The sequence below is a fragment of the Lucilia cuprina genome, chromosome 4 (assembly GCF_022045245.1).
Source record: "Lucilia cuprina isolate Lc7/37 chromosome 4, ASM2204524v1, whole genome shotgun sequence".
Classification (NCBI taxonomy): domain Eukaryota; kingdom Metazoa; phylum Arthropoda; class Insecta; order Diptera; family Calliphoridae; genus Lucilia; species Lucilia cuprina.
This window is the reverse complement of record NC_060952.1, coordinates 61,545,194-61,565,409: the sequence shown is the minus strand read 5'-3', so window position 1 is coordinate 61,565,409 and position 20,216 is coordinate 61,545,194. Positions and strand designations below refer to the sequence as shown.

Genomic DNA, 20,216 nt, shown 5'->3' with positions numbered 1-20,216 from the left:
TCTAACAACATTAAAAGCAATATGTATTTCGAAAATTTAATGCATATTTAATTATAACAAAAGAATATCTAAATCAAATATTAATGAACAAATGAAAACAAGGAATACTACTAATAAATGAGTGCTTTCATATACCGATCAACAGAATTTAAAATCAAAACAAAATCAAATTTACCTTATCACCACGAATATTGAGAGTTAAGTGTAATCTTTAATTTTTTTGTATTTATCATTTACCAAAGGAGGAAAAAATTTAAAGAAAAAAAGTAAATACGAATATGCAAGACAAAAAAATTTATATCTTTACTTCTTGATTGATCAAAACAAAACGAAAATAAAAGCGATTATCATATTAATGAAAAAAAGAATGTAAATGAAAAAAAAAGAATCAAAGACAAAGTAAATTGATACAAAAACAAAATACTCTATACAAATCAAATGGGTATAATCATTTTAGAGTTGAATTTAAGCATTTTTATACCCTTCACCTTCGTGAGAAGGGTATATTTAAGTTTGTCATTCCGTTTGTTATTTCTATAATATTATTTTCTGATCCTATAAAGTATATATATTCTGGATCCTTATAGATAGCGGAGTCGATTAAGCCATGTCCTTCAGTCTGTCTGTCTGTCCGTCTGTCTGATGAAATCAGTTTTTAGAGGACCCCAGATATCGGCGAGATCCGAATCTTCCATAATTCTATTAGACATGCTTTCGAGAAGATCGCTATTTAAAATCAGCAAATTCGGTCGGTAAATAACGGAGATATGAGCAAAAATTCGAGGCAACCTCTGAAAATTTCATCAAAAAATTGTTATAAAACAACAACAACACTGTATATAGAAAAAAGATGTACACGTTTGTGTGTAGATGTATTTGGTTTTATTCAGCTGTGTATTTTCTACTAGAGTACACAGCAAAAAAATATGATTTGCATTTTTTGTTAAAATAAAATAATTTTCCCTTTTGTTTTGCAAATATATTTTTTAATGAATAGGAAAAAGTATTTAAAACGTTTTCAATTATATGAGAGTAGATTGTGAGTTATTGTACAATAATTTTTATGGCGAATAATGTAAGTTTGAAATTTAAAACTAACACAAAATTTTTCCAAGTGCTTTTTAAAACAATTTTTTTACGATAAACAAAAACAAAATCTACGTCTCTTCAATGTTTAGCCGCCGCCGAACTATATTTAGTTGCTTGAGCCGCCGCCGGCTTAAATCGACTCAAATTTTTTTTAATGTTTTTATTAACTAGATATATTGTGTCCTTTTTCATGCAGAGCTTTCCTTAATATTTGGTACTTATTTCGACTGAGACCCAGTTCCAACATAAGCGCTATTGCTTCCTCTTCAGTAAAATTTGGAGTTGATATACTTTCCACAATTCGCTTAAGTCGTTTTGGTGATGCATTAGGGAGAATAGTTGCAATATGTACGGCATCCATAGGTTGGTTTTCCTTTTTCAGCATTTCGTTAAATGTATCAGCAATTTCCTCATTTGAGATTGAAAAAAGATTTTGTGTGACCCTTTTTTTTGACCTTGAACATAAGTCTTCGTATGACTTGCAAGGAGCTCCTGCTGATGTGTTGTAAGTTGAGATTTCCGTAGAAGTTTCCATCCAACTACAAAATTTTAATCGAAATTTCTTTTGATTTCCATCCACAGACTTACTTTTTACATCAAAAAGTTTTCAATTTTTGATATGCCTGTTTTGTCTACTTTTCTACTATATGTAGTTTTTGTATAATTTGAAATGTCTTCAATTCTTTCTGGTCCTTTTGAAGATACACTCCATAAAACGAAACACGACTCTTCGTACTTTAATGTAATCTTCATTGTAGATTTATTAAATATGGTACTTAAAATCTGAGAAGTTTATTTATATACCAATTCTTGCCATTTCCGATACAGGTATTCCAAAGTAAAAAATTACGAACTGTCTACATATTAACATTTAGGACTATATTACTATAACCTGTAATTCAGTCATTGATATTTCTTATTAGTGAATAAATCGAAATTATCATTACCTGTATATTTTTACCTAAATGATCATAAACGAAACAGAACGAAATGACCTGTCGAAAAAATTTAGGTAAAAAATAGTTATAAATTTCTGAAAATTTAAGCATAATAGGACCTTTCAATTATAAGGATAATCAAACAAATAGAAAATAGGTAAATATAAGATTTAAACATGTTCTGTCATATTTAATACTAAAATATGAAAAATATGAAATTAAAGGATACAGGTTTAAATGAACATATTTTTGATGTAATTGAGTTATTGGCTTGAAATTTTTTGTAAAGGGTCGAGAATCTAACTAAAAAGATATTAAGGGATAAATTTGGACTAAATTGCTGTAGCTACCTGCGATCATATTAAAATTTTGATATAAATCATAGTTTTAGAAATTTAACTAAAATATGTAATATATGCCAAAATCTTTATTTATGAACAAAACTGAATGAAATCTTCAGCGCTTGTTAAATTTGTCATTTCAAATAAGAAAATGCAAAAAAAAAAATTGAAAAGGTCAAAGGGCATCCCGCAATTCCCAAAAATAGGAATGAAAATCCCAAAAATGGAATTTTTTACATTTTTGCCCATAAGGTCCACATTTCTTTCAGGGCTGGGAAAATACTTATGGAGTAAATAGAAAACATATTGAGGTTTCCAAAACTGCTTTCAGTTTTCTGATCCCAGCTTTGGGATTTTAGAACATGTCGCCCAAAGTTGAAGTTTTGATAAAAAATAGGTCATATTTGGCAGGACGCAGTGGCAACATTTTCAAAAAATAGGACAAGTTTTTTACGCCAAAACTATAAAATTGTTATATGTTCTTAAAGGAAATTTTATTTTATTAATAAAAGAGTTAAGACACATTTTGGGCAAAAAAAAAACGGCAAAAATCTAAAATTTTTTGAATTTTTAAATTAAAAAACGTATATTTTTGGATCTGTAAATGATATTGATCTGAAATTTTTTGTATATTATTGTTGTCTAACTAACAAGAAAAAATTGAGTCCATTTGGTCCAAAATTACGCCCGGTATTCAAAAAAAGGCGGAACAAGTTATGGTAAATTTTGTATCACTAAATTTTTAAATGCCTATAACTCGGATATTATAAGAGATAAGTAGTATGTCCAAGCATGTTTTTCGTCGAGCGCTTTCAGAAAATATAAAAATCTTTGTATTTGGGCGAAAAACAAAAAAATGGCACGAGTTTAAAAATTTTACATGTCGTAGGTACCCTACTTTGAGCCGCCACAGCTCCGTCCCTGGGGCATCTGCGAGGTTCATCTTTAAAACTTAAACTCGAATACTCCTTGGCTACGCTCATGCCAAATTTTATCCCGATCGGATCAGCCGTTTAGAAATGCCAGATTTATTTCCAAAAAATTTTCATTCTGCCCCACTGTGGACACTGCAGTGCCATCAATGGTACCCACCGGTACTGAAGCAAGGTCGTGGCAACATATACCTTGCATTTGTTTACCTGCCTTTCGATGCTCCGACACTACCACCAACGTCGGAGCTGATGAAACTAGTCGAAGAGGCACAAAGGCAAAATAAGAAAATTGTAATAGGTTGTGATGCCAACTCCCACCATGTAGCTTGGAGTAGTACAAACACCAATCGCATGGGACAAGCCCTTATGGATTTCCTTAATACTAACGACTTGATCACATCTAACTTAGTTAATAAAGCTACCTTCATCAATAGAATCAGAGAAGAAGTATTAGATATAACTATATGTTCAGAAGAGCTTGTAAACGAAATTCAGGATTGGAGAGTTTCGGACGAGCACTCCTTTTCTGAACATCGGTACATAAGATTCAAAAAATTTCGGAATAAGTCTAAAACTAATTGGATAATGTTCGGTTTCTTACTAAAGAACCGTTTATGTCAGAACACTTTTCAATGTCGAAATAAAGAGGACATAGACGCCAAAGTAGAAATGCTCACAAGTGCCTTGGTTGAATCGTTCGAGAACAGCTGTCCTCTGCGAGAGCGGAGATCTGCCCAGGAGAAACCCTGGGTAACCGGGGAGATCCGGAACCTTTGTAACACTCTTCTCAAACTATTTAACCAGGCACGGCGTAAAAAGACCACAGTATACTGAGTATCGTAGTAAACTTGGTGAATATAAGAAAATTGTTCGTAAAGCCAAACGACTCTTGGAAAAGTTTCTGTGAACATGTAGACAGCGTAAATGACGTATCGAAGATAATAAATTCCTATCCAAAACTCATGTCCAACCAGAATCTATGGTCGATGATACGGGCAGAAGGCTGGAGGATACAATGAAACTCCTAATGGACTCTCATTTTCCACCCGGTATATCGAATGACATAGATGAGCCGATATTGGAGGAAGGGGAGGCTAAAAAGGAAATTGTAATTACATCTGATATGGTTTAAGGGGCAAGCAAGAGCTTCGCTCCCTATAAAGCTGCAGGGCCGGATGGCATTTTCCCGGCACTCTTACAGATGGAGTCGGGACTGGTTTCCGTACATCTGTCTCAAATATTCACTGCATGCTTGAAATTCACATATACCCCCATTAAATGGCAGGATGCAAGGGTAATATTTATACCTAAACCAGGTAAACCTAGCTATTCGACACCTAAGTCTTATCGACCGATAAGTCTTACGTCTTTCCTACTTAAAACTTTGAAACGGATAGTTAATAGTATGGTGAAAAGAAGTATTCCCGACAAAGACCTAAAATTTAAGCAGCATGCTTATGTAAAGGGACGATCGGTGGAAACCGCTTTAAACGAAGTTGTCCACTACATGGGTGCATCCTTTCATAGCAAACTGTATATACTGGCGGTAAGCCTTGATATCGAAGGCGCCTTCAATAACGTGCACACTAATACCCTTATTCCATCCCTAGACCAGTTTTATGTTGACCGGGTGCTCCGTAACTGGATCAACCACATGCTAAGGAACAGACGTATAAGCTGAGAGATGTACGATATAACTATCAGGAAAGAGGTATTTCGCGGTATACCACAGGGTGACATTTTATCACCTTTACTCTGGGTTACCACGATTAATGGCCTCCTAAGGACCCTAACTGATAAAGGAATTAGACCTGTCTGCTATACAGACGATGTCGTAATACTTTTAAAGGGAAAGGATCCAAATTACTTGTGTAGAAGAGCTGAGGTGGCTCTGAATACGGCCTTGAGCTGGGCTCAACCGAGAGGCCTCAATGTTAACCCGGCAAAAACGGAAATCTGTCTTTTCACAAGAAAGATAAAAATGTCTACGTATACTGAACCTTGTTTCCTGGGCAAGAAGATACCAGTGACAGACAAAGTTAAGTACTTAGATGTAATCCTCGGAAAATTAAAATGGAGACACCACATAGAGGATATCGGTGCTGGGCGATATGTAGGCTATAGGCATAAAATGGGGTCTTAGTCCTATTATGACAAATTGGCTTTATAAAAGTGTAATTAGACCAATACTAGCTTATGCTTCAATAGTCTGGTGGACTGCTTTAGACAAAAAGTATCAAACTACTACACGGAGTTCAGCGTACATACTGCTTAGGTAAAAGTGGTGCCATGTGTACTACTTCAACCAAGGCTCTGGAAACGTTGCTAGATATTCCACCCATTAAAACATATTTGAAATATGAGGCGGCGCTTGCAGCCGAACGGCTCTTACCTTTAGGCGAACTTGCTAAAAGTGGTTATAGGACACGTCATCAATGTATACTGGACACATTGGAAGGTTATACACAATCATCGGACTTGCCTGATCGTATACCAGACACAGAATATGTCGGAATCTTTGAATCGCTGATCCCAGATAGAATGTCTTGGTCAAGCGGAACATTAGAGCAAATACCATTAGGAATCCGTTGTTACACGGATGGCTCTAAATTAGTGGACAAAGTGGGGCTGGGTTTCTATATTGAAGACCCAGAAACAGAAATATACCACAGTGGTATAGAAAAAAATGAGGGAAATAATTCGGTAACTTCTAAACGGTTAATCCGATTTTAATGAAATTTGGTATGCACAAAGAGGAGGTGTTATAGAGTTTAGGTTTTGAATTTGGACCTTATACGCCAACAGGGATTGGTTTTTGAGTAAAAAATCTACCTGACTGTAAAATTTCATCAAAAAATATTCATAAATAAAATTTTTATTGCAATTTGAAAAATTTTTATCTTCGCAAAAACTGAATAAAAAACATTTTTTAATTGTTAAAAAAAAGTATTTCGCGAATTTTCTAATTTTCAAAAATTATATACAGTTTTGAATAGACAAAATTACCTTTCCATTGATATATAACATGCCTTAATGTTTTTATACCCTACACCACTATAGTGGGGAGGGTATTATACGTTTGTGCTGATGTTTGTAACATACAAAAATATTGGTCCAATACCCACCTTAAAGTATACCAATCGATTCAGAATCATTTTCTGAGTCGATTTAGCTATGTCCGTCCGTCTTTCTGTCTGTGTGTCCATGTAAACCTTGTGCGCACGCTACAGGTCGCAATTTCAAGACAATTTGATGAAATTTGTCACATACACTTTTTTGGTTCAAAAGACGATCGCTATTGAAAATGGTTGAAATCGGTCCATTATTTCTCCTAGCCCCCATACAACCGTACCCCCCGGGCCTTAGGCTCATAAGTATGTTAAATGTTTTATAATGTCAACAAAAATCACCAAAAATTAGTTTTATAGAACAATAAATGACAATACTAATTTTTATTGCGATCGGGCCTCATTTGACCCCTAGCCTCCATACAGACTCCCCTTTAGAAAATGACTTGAAGGTCAAAATTAACTTATAGTTACTTATAAAACGATTAAAATCTACATAAATGACTTTGTAGTAGACGTAAAATCATCCACCGAAATTTATAAGGATAGGCCCATATTTACCCCTTCTCCCCTATGAGGCCTCTTGTAGAAAATCTTGGTTTTTGTCAACAAAAGTAAAAATATTCCACAATAAAACAAATTAAATGCTTTATTTAAAAAAATCAAAATTTTAACATACGTTAACATTTCGCCAAAAGATTCTTTCAATGTAATCTCATTTTTGCAAGAGGATAATTTAAATGAGTTTTGGGAGTTGGAACAGCCACCAAAAAGGAAAATGCGGTCGCATTCCGATAATATGTGTAGGAGAACCATATTCAAAATTGGGAAGGTGCCGATTGGAAGGGCTGTTACAACAAGCCTCGAAAAGGACACTAAAATACCTAAGACCACAACATCAGTAGCAACTACTGATAACGTAAAGGTGCCAAATCCTAAAAGCGAGAAAGATACCACTAACTCGCCAAAAGAAGGTACAGCTGCCCTTTTCAAAATTGGGGAGGTGCCGATTGAAAGGGATGTCAAAACCGGCCTCGATAAGGACACCAAAACACCTAACACGGTACCCAAAGCATCATTATCAAGTACTGGTAATTTTGAGGAGTCAAATCCTAAAAGCGAGGAGAAAATCCCTTACTCGCCAGAAGACAGAACAGCAGTGCTGTCCAAAATTGGGAAAGTGTCATTAAAAAGACTGCTCTTCCTATGTCTGAAGAATGGAATTTTTTTGGAAATAAATCTGGCATTTCTAAACGGCTGATCCGATCGGGATAAAATTTGGCATGAGCGTAGCCAAAGAGTATTCGAGTTTATGTTTTGAAGATTAACCCCGCAGATGCCCCAGGGACGGAACTGTGGCGGCTCAAAGTAGGGTACCTACGACATGTAAAATTTTTAAACTCGTGCCATTTTTTTGTTTTTCATTTTTATATTTTCTGAAAGCGCTCGACGATATCTTGAAAAAACATGCTTGGACATACTACTTATCTCTTATAATATCCGAGTTATAGGCATTTAAAAATTTAGTGATACAAAATTTACCATACCTTGGTCCACCTCTTTTTGAATACCGGGCGTAATTTTGGACCAAATGGACTCAATTTTCTTGTTAGTTAGACAACAAAATTTCCAATAATATACAAAAAATTTCAGATCAATATCATTTACAGATCCAAAAATATACGTTTTTTAATTTAAAAATTCAAAAAATTTTAGATTTTTGCCGTTTTTTGCCCAAAATGTGTCTTAACTCTTTTATTAACAAAATAAAATTTTCTTTATGAACATATAACAATTTTATAGTTTTCTAAAAGGTATCTTTACGCAGAACGCTTTGGCGTAAAAAACTTGTCCTATTTTTTGAAAATGTTGCCACTGCGTCCTTCCGAATATGACCTATTTTTTTATCAAAACTTCAACTTTGGGCGACATGTTTTAAAATCCCAAAGCTGGGATCAGACCCTATGGGCAAAAATGTAAAAAATCCCATTTTTGGGATTTTCATTCCTATTTTTGGGAATTGCGGGATGCCCTTTGACCTTTTCAATTTTTTTTGCATTTTTTTATTTGAAATGACAAATTTAACAAGCGTTGAAGATTTCATTGAGTTTTGTTCATAAATAAAGATTTTGTCATATATTACATATTTGTTAAATTTCTAAAACTATGATTTATATCAAAATTTTAATAGTGTCGCAGATAGCTACAACAATTTAGTCCATATTTATCCCTTAATATCTTTTTTTAGTTAGATATGGAAATTCTCGACCCTTTACAAAAAATTTCAAGCCAATATCTCAATTACATTCAAAAATATGTTCATTTAAACCTGTGTGCTTTAATTTCATCTTTTTCATATTTTAGTATTAAGTATGACAGAACATACATTTGGTGTTGAATAAAATATTTGGACAATTATTAAAAATTATTTTGTTAATTATTTTATTAAAGACTATAACATTGTATATACAATAAAAAAATATTATTTTATTATGAGCCACGCACAACAACACTTAAATCACCCCACACAAACCGCCTTTCCCGCCCACCGAAATATAAAACACAATTTAATACAATATGATCAGTTAGTATAATAGCTTTTTTTATTTGAACTGTTTCTCTTAAACATAATACAATTAATTCTTACAACCTACTTATATAGTTAATTCCTAACACTACTTATTTTCTATAAAATAATCTGTCACATCGGTATACATATCCAGAAGGTAATATAAGTCCTTTAAATCTTCCTCGTTTTGAGATGATAGAGTTTCATAACAAATCCATCTTTTTCGCATAGTTGAAAGAACAGGATCAGAAGATAGAAGTAAACTATTAAAAATAGCTTCATTCTGTGATTGCCTGGAGCATTTTCTTGAGCTGAAAAGTTCAACATGCTTAAAATCTCGATTCCTCGGTTCCTGGGCTTATTCTGTTAACTCTCCAAGTGGAAGAATATTCGATTCAATTATTATTTGACCATGACACAATACTTTGTGTACTGTTGGTGTTAGTTCCCTCCATGGATACAGAGATAAAAGTAATTTAGAAATTTCGGATGTATATTCCCCAAATCGATTTCCATTAATTTTATGTTTACTATTCAGTGCCATTAAAATAGTGTTCACTCTTCGAAGCAACTCCTTGTCGATTCCAGTTATTTTTGAAGTAATTTCAAAATCACAAAAAAACCTTCTCGCCGTATTGCCGTCATTTGTACTACAGCAACTTGGAAGTGGTTTGTCGATGTTTAATCCCATCTGAACATTAAATTCTTCTTGGATTCTGCTCTTATGGCATTGCTGACCTTTCCATCAATCATTGTTAAGGTTAGCTGATATGATACGTTAATAGAGAATTCCTTTATTTTTATGCAAATGGGCTCCAGTGCATTTATTTCATCTTTTAAATATTCCAATAAATCTTTTGTTGTTTTCTTTGACTCCTTTATATATTAAAATCCAATGGGTCTACAAAAATTTTTTGAGTTGTATTGATCCATATATCTTCAAATGAATTTCCGATGCTTGACGATGATGGATTAAGGGAATATGAACGAATTCGTAATGGCACTAATGATGACATAAATACACAAGTAGTCTGCCACAAGCTTGTTTGTATTCTGGAAGTGCTGATAAACCGTCACATCCCCACTTACACATTAAGACAACATCACAGTTATGAATTTTCCTTAGTTGGTCTTCTGAAAAGTCTGACACAATTCTTGATGCTGTGTTTTCGAGCAAAGATGATATATCAATACAAGCTTCCACATCATTAACAGCAATAGGTGATGGTAGGATAGTTTGTTTTTTTTCCTGGATCGCCTTGTATGATGGTAATATATTGTGTCCCTTTCATGCAGAGCTTTCCTTAATATTTGGTACTTATTTCGACTGAGACTCAGTTCCAACATAAGCGCTATTGCTTCCTCTTCAGTAAAATTTGATCGTGATGTTGGAGTTGGTATACTTTCCACAATTCACTTAAGTCGTTTTGGTGATGCATTAGGAAGAATAGTTGCAATATGTACGGCATCCATAGGTTGGTTTTCCTTTTTCAGCATTTCGTTAAATGTATCAGCAATTTCCTCATTTGAGATTGAAAAAAGTTTTGTGTGACCCTCTTTTTTTTACCTTGAACATAAGTCTTCGTATGAATTGCAAGGCGCTCCTGCTGATGTGTTGTAAGTTGAGATTTCCGTAGTAGTTTCCATCCAACTACAAAATTTTAATCGAAATTTCTTTTGATTTCCATCCACAGACTTACTTTTTACATCAAAAAGTTTTAAAAAGTTTTCAATTTTTGATATGCCTGTTTTGTCTACTTTTCTACTATATGTAGTTTTTATATAATTTGAAATGTCTTCAATTCTTTCTGGCCCTTTTGAAGATACACTCCATAAAACGGAACACAACTCTTCGTACTTTAATGTAATCTTCATTGTAATTCACTCATTGATATTTCTTATTAGTGAATGAATCGAAATTATCATTACCTGTATATTTTTACCTACATGATCATAAACGAAACAGAACGAAATGATCTGTCGAAAAAATTTAGGTAAAAAATAGTTATAAATTTCTGAAAATTTAAGCATAATAGGACCTTTCAATTATAAGGATAAGCAAACAAATAGAAAATAGGTAAATATAAGATTTAAACATGTTCTGTCATATTTAATACTAAAATATGAAAAATATGAAATTAAAGGATACAGGTTTAAATGAACATATTTTTGAATGTAATTGAGATATTGGCTTCAAATTTTTTGTAAAGGGTCGAGAATTTCCATATCTAACTAAAAAAAGATATTAAGGGATAAATATGGACTAAATTGTTGTAGCTATCTGCGACCCTATTAAAATTTTTATATAAATAATAGAATAATAATAATAATAATAATAATAATAAATAATTTTAGAAATTTAACAAATATGTAATATATGACAAAATCTTTATTTATGAACAAAACTCAATGAAATCTTCAACGCTTGTTAAATTTGTCATTTCCAAAACTGCTTTCAGTTTTCTGATCCCAGCTTTGTGATTTTAGAACTTGTCGCCCAAAGTTGAAGTTTTGATAAAAAATAGGTCATATTCGGAAGGACGCAGTGGCAACATTTTCAAAAAATAGGACAAGTTTTTTACGCCAAAGTGAAGATACCTTTTAGAAAACTATAAAATTGTTATATGTTCTTAAAGAAAATTTTATTTTATTAATAAAAGAGTTAAGACACATTTTGGGCAAAAAAAGGCAAAAATCTAAAATTTTTTGAATTTTTAAATTTAAAAACGTATATTTTTGGATCTGTAAATGATATTGATCTGAAATTTTTTGTATATTATTGGAAATTTTGTTTGAGATTGAAAAAAGTTTTGTGTGACCCTCTTTTTTTTACCTTGAACATAAGTCTTCGTATGAATTGCAAGGCGCTCCTGCTGATGTGTTGTAAGTTGAGATTTCCGTAGTAGTTTCCATCCAACTACAAAATTTTAATCGAAATTTCTTTTGATTTCCATCCACAGACTTACTTTTTACATCAAAAAGTTTTAAAAAGTTTTCAATTTTTGATATGCCTGTTTTGTCTACTTTTCTACTATATGTAGTTTTTATATAATTTGAAATGTCTTCAATTCTTTCTGGCCCTTTTGAAGATACACTCCATAAAACGGAACACAACTCTTCGTACTTTAATGTAATCTTCATTGTAATTCACTCATTGATATTTCTTATTAGTGAATGAATCGAAATTATCATTACCTGTATATTTTTACCTACATGATCATAAACGAAACAGAACGAAATGATCTGTCGAAAAAATTTAGGTAAAAAATAGTTATAAATTTCTGAAAATTTAAGCATAATAGGACCTTTCAATTATAAGGATAAGCAAACAAATAGAAAATAGGTAAATATAAGATTTAAACATGTTCTGTCATATTTAATACTAAAATATGAAAAATATGAAATTAAAGGATACAGGTTTAAATGAACATATTTTTGAATGTAATTGAGATATTGGCTTCAAATTTTTTGTAAAGGGTCGAGAATTTCCATATCTAACTAAAAAAAGATATTAAGGGATAAATATGGACTAAATTGTTGTAGCTATCTGCGACCCTATTAAAATTTTTATATAAATAATAGAATAATAATAATAATAATAATAAATAATTTTAGAAATTTAACAAATATGTAATATATGACAAAATCTTTATTTATGAACAAAACTCAATGAAATCTTCAACGCTTGTTAAATTTGTCATTTCCAAAACTGCTTTCAGTTTTCTGATCCCAGCTTTGTGATTTTAGAACTTGTCGCCCAAAGTTGAAGTTTTGATAAAAAATAGGTCATATTCGGAAGGACGCAGTGGCAACATTTTCAAAAAATAGGACAAGTTTTTTACGCCAAAGTGAAGATACCTTTTAGAAAACTATAAAATTGTTATATGTTCTTAAAGAAAATTTTATTTTATTAATAAAAGAGTTAAGACACATTTTGGGCAAAAAAAGGCAAAAATCTAAAATTTTTTGAATTTTTAAATTTAAAAACGTATATTTTTGGATCTGTAAATGATATTGATCTGAAATTTTTTGTATATTATTGGAAATTTTGTTGTCTAACTAACAAGAAAAAATTTAGTCCATTTGGTCCAAAATTACGCCCGGTATTCAAAAAAAGTCGGACCAAGGTTTTGTATCACTAAATTTTTAAATGCCTATAACTCGGATATTATAAGAGATAAGTAGTATGTCCAAGCATGTTTTTCAAGATCTCGTCGAGCGCTTTCAGAAAATATAAATAATAATCTTTGAATTTGGGTGAAAAAATGGCACTAGTTTTACATGTCGTAGGTACCCTATTTTGAGACGCCACAGCTCCGTCCCTGGGGCATCTGCTGGGTTCATCTTCAAAACTTAAACTCGAATACTCCTTGGCTATTCTCACGCCAAATTTTATCCCGATCGGATCAGCCGTTTAGAAATGCCAGATTTATTTCCAAAAAAATTTCCATTCTGCCCCATTCTGAATGCCTTGGAACCATGTTTAATAAAAAATATTGTTCATACTTATCCACAAAAGCCTTTGTTACATTTTTTCTTAATTACAAATAAACCACAAACAACACAACATTTGTTTTTATTAGGACATTCCATATTACTTTTTAAAAATGACCACTTATTCAAAATTATTTATAAGAATTTTGAAGTGTCAAATTAAAACTACTACAAGATATTTTATTTTTTATATACAATGTATCCTGATAAATAAAAACGAGTTAACTTTTAATAAACTCAACCCTTTTTTTAAATTAGTAGAAAAATTATCTGGAAAAAATACAATTATTTTGCTAATTCAAAAGTAATTAAATATTACTCCCACAGAAGGTAAAAAATTCAGTAATTGCAACGTTTGAAGTAGTGATAAATGTTATTCTTTCGAAAGCACTTCGCTTTATTTTTGCTGGGGTACTTATGATGCAAGGACACTAAAACAATTTAAATTTAATGTGAATTGGTTAAAACTAAAGCAACACATTAAAACATAATTTTAAAATTAATTTTTAATAAAAACATTATAGAATATTTATAATATATCAGGAGCGCATCAGGCTAGGCTTGCCAGATTCCGATTCGCAAAATGCTGGACATTAGGTTTTAAAAAGCTGGATATAAAAAAATTACTGAGAAAATGTTAATTTTGGTTTTGTGTAAATAATTTCACAGTGATACACCAAAAAATTCAGGGGTTCTCATATACGTTTATCATATCACGACTCATCACTGCCTATATCTATGGACTTTTTGATTGTTACGCAAATATACTATTTGACATCCCTTAATCAAAAATTCCATAACTATAATTTGTTGATAATATTTGCTTTGACCAAATCTTCAATTCTTATAGACATATGTGAAGTATGGGTTGGCTTCGACTTAGAAGACGGTGAGCTCTTTTTCTTCTTAGGTTTATTCTCAGTTGTCAACTCCTCGGGAGACCTGATCCTCTTTGCCTCAGATCTTGTGAGAGAGTCAGATTTTTCCTTTGGAGTGTCGTTGGATTGACTAACTATGATCGCGAGTAGATCAACACTTGCCGCCGGTATTGGGTTTTTTTAGGCCCTGCACCGTAACTTTTTATTTTTATTTTCCATATTTGTTTTTTCCAGTCGACCAACATCTTTTAATTTTCGAGTACAATATTTAATACGTATTTTGAAAAATTAATCAATTTTTCACGCGCTTTACCACAATTCAAAAAACTTCACATAGGACTTTTTGGAAAACAGTTTTTATATTAAAAATGTTTTCCCATGTTATGCACAGATTTGAAGATTTCTTTCGAAATATCACTTAAGACACTTTATGGGGTATATTTGACCAATTATAATACCGTGAAGCGAATGTAAGCATTGCATCCATAACTTCAGGGCTATTTACCTGTGTAAAGGCAATCATCCACATTCGAAGCAGAACTGGCTGAAGTAAAGAATTTAACAAGATAGAATAAAACCTGGTTTTCAGCTTTATCCATAAAATCTAAATAAAGAACTAAAAGTCGCGGGCCCAATGATACAGTCAAAGGTGATGAATATCAAATCATTTCATGTATCGCGATTATTGTTTGTCGTACGATTTTAAATGTTATTACAACTTTTGTAGGAATACAATTTCCAATATTGATTATTTCGCGAGTCATCATTTGATTTCGAATTATTTTGTTTTAATTTTCCTTAGCTATGTTACTTTAGAATATCAGTTAGATTTATACTAATAAATATATTTTGGTTAATCTCAGAATTCCGACTTATTGTCACAGCATCTGTTTATTCAAAATTTTAAATTGGTCTAAAAGTTGCAATTTCACTTTCAATTTGAAATTTAATTTTGTGGACTTAATTCACTCCCACCAAATTTCATAAAAATTGGAATGGTAAACAAAGTCTATTTCGTTTTTTTTTCATATAAGTATCACAAGTGCTTTAACTAAGAAGTTGCTACAAAAATTTTAACGAAAGGACGGACAATAAGGTGAGTTAGGATCCAATATTTACGGTGTCAGATTAACTGGTATAAATAAAATAATATTATATTGCGTTTATGTGCTAACTCCTAAACCAATAAAGATATCGATAAATGCTTTTGTCCACATAAGTACAACCAGTAGAGGCACAAATTTCAATAATAAAAAATCGAAAAATTGCAGGTAGTACTAATATTCAAAACAGGGACGAAATGTATTATAATTTAAAAAAATTATAATTAAAGTAATTCATTGCATTCTTTGAAATTCTAAACTTAATTCTTTTCGGTTCAGTCTGTCTGTCACATATTTGCATATGTATGTAAAAATTAAATACTAAACAAGTAAGAGTTCTATATTCGGCTGTGCCGAATCTTATATACCTTTCACAATGATGTGTTAAAAAACAGTCATTACGAATTTTATTACAAAAAATAAAAAAAAACAATTGTAGCATATTTTATACGATCTAAATTAATCCGGGCTCTACACGCTTAACTTCATATTTCAAAAAGTACCTTTTGTAGAACGAAAATGTACCATTTTTATAGGTTCTTACCTAGTCAAGGCCCTACATTCTAAATTTCATGTTTCTATGTTCAATACTATAGAAAATTCAAAAAGTACCTTTTGTAGAACGAAAAAGTGCCAAAAACTCCCTTTTTATAGGTTCTTACCTAGTCAAGGTCCTACATTCTAAATTTCATATTTCTAGGTTCAATACTATAGAAAATTCAAAAAAGTATCTTATGTAGAATGAAAATGTACAAAAAAGTCCCCTTTAATGTGTTCTCGTCTAATCCGCGCTCTATGTACTTAATTTCATGTTTCTAGCCAATAACAACGTAACGTTATTTTCATTCTTTGATTTGTGTTTATAAATAAGAAACCACAATAACAAAAAATTTACCGTTTGACACTGTGTTTTGTTTTTGTTTGTTTATTGTTTTGTATAAGCATGCACGAAAAATGTAAATTTTTTATGAAATTTTCAGAGGTGGTCTCGGATTTTTACTCATATCTTCGTTATTTGTGGACCGATTGGACTGATTTTAAATAGCGTTTTATTCGATCGTATTTCCAATAGAATTATTAAAAATTCGGATCTCGCAGATATCTGGGGTCTTCTGAAAACTGATTTCAACACACAGACAGGCAGACGGACATGGCTAAATCGACTCCGCTATCTATAAGGATCCAGAATAAATATACTTTATAGGGTCGGAAAATTATATTATAGAAATTACAAACGGTATGACAAACTTATATATACCGTTCACACGAATGTGAAGGGTATAAAAACAAACAATAAAAAAACAAAATGGCATGGAGAAAAGATAATTGGTCTGTCCAAGTTTTGTTAGTGGCGAACAAAACATGTAGTACTGGTTAACGCAGTTGAAACCCATAATTTATGTGTTTGTACAATACATCAAAACGTTATGTTGATGGTACATACAATTAATTTAAAAAAGTTGACCAACAACTTGGCTGAATTTAAAATGGAAACGTACCAATATTGCTTAAAACAAATGATATGTTCTCCAAGTATCTCAAATTGCTACCTTTCTAAATGCAAAGGAACCCATAATATGTGTGAATGTACAATACATCTAAACGTTAAGTTGATGGTACATACAATTTATTTAAAAAAGTTAACAACAACTTGGCTGAATTTAAAATGGAAACAATATTGCTTTAAACAAATGGTATGTTCTACAAGTATCCCAAATTGCTACCTTTTTAAATGCAAAGTATGCCCGGAACCGAAATCTTAAACGACATACTATTTAACATAGATGAAATTACTTTCAAGCGGTCTAAAAGTTATCGCTTTAGACCACACACTTACATTTTTAGTAGCTTGAGCTTTAATACTTATAAACATATAAACTTATATATCTTAAGTTATTTTGTATAAAAAATTAGTTTAAAAAACTTGATTTATATTACACAGTGCAACACGAAAAAGTATAACCATATATGGGCACCACTATATGATTGATAAAAGACCAACAATAAGAAGACCCGTGTCTTCCAGTTTTGACCAAAGCCATGCCCTCAAAGATTTGAGGCCTTAGTGTCATTTTTGAAAAAAGTTATCATTTTCTCAGGCTAATATCTTGCAAAGTGTTAGTAATTTTGATGACTTTCTGAGGGAATGTTGTTGCTCTTATCACAAGGAACCGAAATTGTGAACATATAAACTCAAAAAAACGTTATCTTCATGATCAGAATCGCAAAAATTTATTTTTTTTTAAATTTTTTTCCTTGTTCTGGTCTATAAGTAGCAAACCGTTAAAAATTTAAGAAAACAACTACAAAAATGTACCTAAGATCTCAGAAAGCAACTTCCTAGAATATATGAACTTCGAAAAAGTGAAAAATTTCCTGAAAAAATGTTAATTTCATTTGTTTTTTTCTTTATTTCAACATTGAGATACAATGCTATGTATTAAAAAAATAATAAAAATGTATTAGTATTATGTTTTAAGCTGGATATGCAAATCACACTCTTTTAAGTTGTGGACACAAATAGGCGTCCGAATCTGCCTTTGATTCGGAACTTATGATGTCCACAGACTGTCTTTCATCTTCTTTACATACTTCATTAACATCATACAGGATCGATGCGTATTAATGTACTGAACACGAGAAAAATTAAATATATTTTGAATGGTCCTTACTCAGTTTCCTACCTAATCCTGACCTCAGTATAATTTTTGAAAAATAAAACATTTTCGATTTTTTTTGAAATGGGTTTCGAAAATTTCGTTATTTTAAGCTGATTACGGAAAAAATAATTTCAAAAAAATTGTAAATTTTTTTGGTCCACAAAGTGATTTTTAGTGGATGTGAGATGCATTTTCCGGATCAGAAACATACTAACAACAATTTTAATTATTTTTCCTACGACATGCTTAAAATTGCGCATCGTTTTAGAGGTCCATATGTTATAGACCTGAACAAGGAAAAAAATTAAAAAAAATATACTTTTTGCGATTCTGATCATGAAGATAACGATTTTTCGACTTCATATATTTGGACACAAATAGGCGTCGAATCTGCCTTTGATTCGGAACTTATGATGTCCACAGACTGTCTTCCATCTTCTTTACATACTTCATTAACATCATACAGGATCGATGCGTATTAATGTACTGAACACGAGAAAAATTAAATATATTTTGAATGGTCCTTACTCAGTTTCCTACCTAATCCTGACCTCAGTATAATTTTTGAAAAATAAAACATTTTCGATTTTTTTTTGAAATGGGTTTCGAAAATTACGTTATTTTAAGCTGATTACGGAAAAAATAATTTCAAAAAAAATTGTAAATATTTTTGGTTCACAAAGTGATTTTTAGTGGATGTGCATTTTCCGGATCAGAAATATACTAAATATTCTTTAAAAATATAAATTTTGGACTTTGATAAAACGTATCGAATTTAAGAAATTTTAAAAGATATACCCATTATTAAGAATTTCGAAATAGATTCTTTAATGAAGGTTTGGATTAATTAAAGCCCAACATTTTAATAATGCTGTCAATATGTTTTCTATTTAAAATCTACCGTACATAAATAACGATGATATCAAATCAGAGAAAACCTCTGAAAATTTCATAAAAAATTAAAAAAATTCTGGCATGCTTTGACAAAGTTGTAATAACAACATTGCTTATTGGAAACAAGTATGAATGTATAGTCGGCCATTGCCGTCCATATGATACCCTACACCAGAGGAGCGCTTTTTTGCCATTTCATAGCACGCGTGATAAGGTAAGAAAATTCTGCTGATACACATGCACTATAGGATTAATTCTTCTTTTATAATGGGCAATATCAGTTGGTTTCCTCTCAACTTGAAAAACAAAATCAAATCAATTGTTGATCAGCACTTGTCGAAGCAAGATCTGTGCGCGGCGTTTTTAAAATACACACAGAAATACAACAACAAAATTTTGAGAAAGCAGAATTAATGTTGGAGAACATAAGAGAACAGTTAATAGTTTTTTATATGTATATAGACTTTGATATACGCTGGCTATCAAAATCCATAATAAATATTTGACAGTTAGCAAATAATCATTTTATTAAGTAAGTAATCATTTTATTAGTATACTTTTATTTTAAATTGAATTCTGTTCTCTGCTGCTTTACCAACACAAATAAAACTGAACTACACCAATCAGTATGTTAAAAATGGGAATTATGTATTAAAAAAATATAAGCATTTGATTTGTTTTTCAACTTTATTCCGGAATATTTTTACTTATTTTTGTCAAAAAAAGAGATTTTTTATAAGAGGACTCAAAGGGGAGTAGGGGAAAATATGGGCCTATCCATATGGTAGAGGAATTATTGTTTATATGAGAATATTCTGAAGGAAGTTTGTATGGGTCAAATGGGGCCCGATCATTACAAAAATCGGTAATGTCATAAAAAATTCTATAAAACTAAGTTTTGCCGACTTTTGTTGACATAATAGAATATTTAGCTGAATTGTGACGACCTGTACCTTGCGCACAAGGTTTACATGGACAGACAGCCAAAAAACTTAAGCAACTTAGAAAACTATTCTAGGACAAACCCAATATACCCTCCCCACTAAAAGTGGTGTAGATCTCATGGAATTTGGTAGAGAGTTATATAAGAATTGTTTAAATAACAAAGATATGAAATCAGAGAGATCCTCTGAAAAAAAAATTTAAGGGGACCTAAATGTGGCCCGGTGATTGCCATTCATTATAGTATAATTTCTTAGTTCCAACTGGTACAAAATTAAATCACGATTGCTGCTTAATTAATATATGCA

The 20,216-nt window shown here is 31.5% G+C and overlaps 1 protein-coding gene across 2 annotated transcripts in view; it reads right to left on the bottom strand.

Annotated features, from left to right (window-relative positions):
• LOC111688377 (myosin-I heavy chain) overlaps positions 1-20,216 on the bottom strand; it is a 1,083,699-nt gene that overhangs the window by 973,241 nt on the left and 90,242 nt on the right. The gene's annotated exons all lie outside the window — the stretch shown is intronic.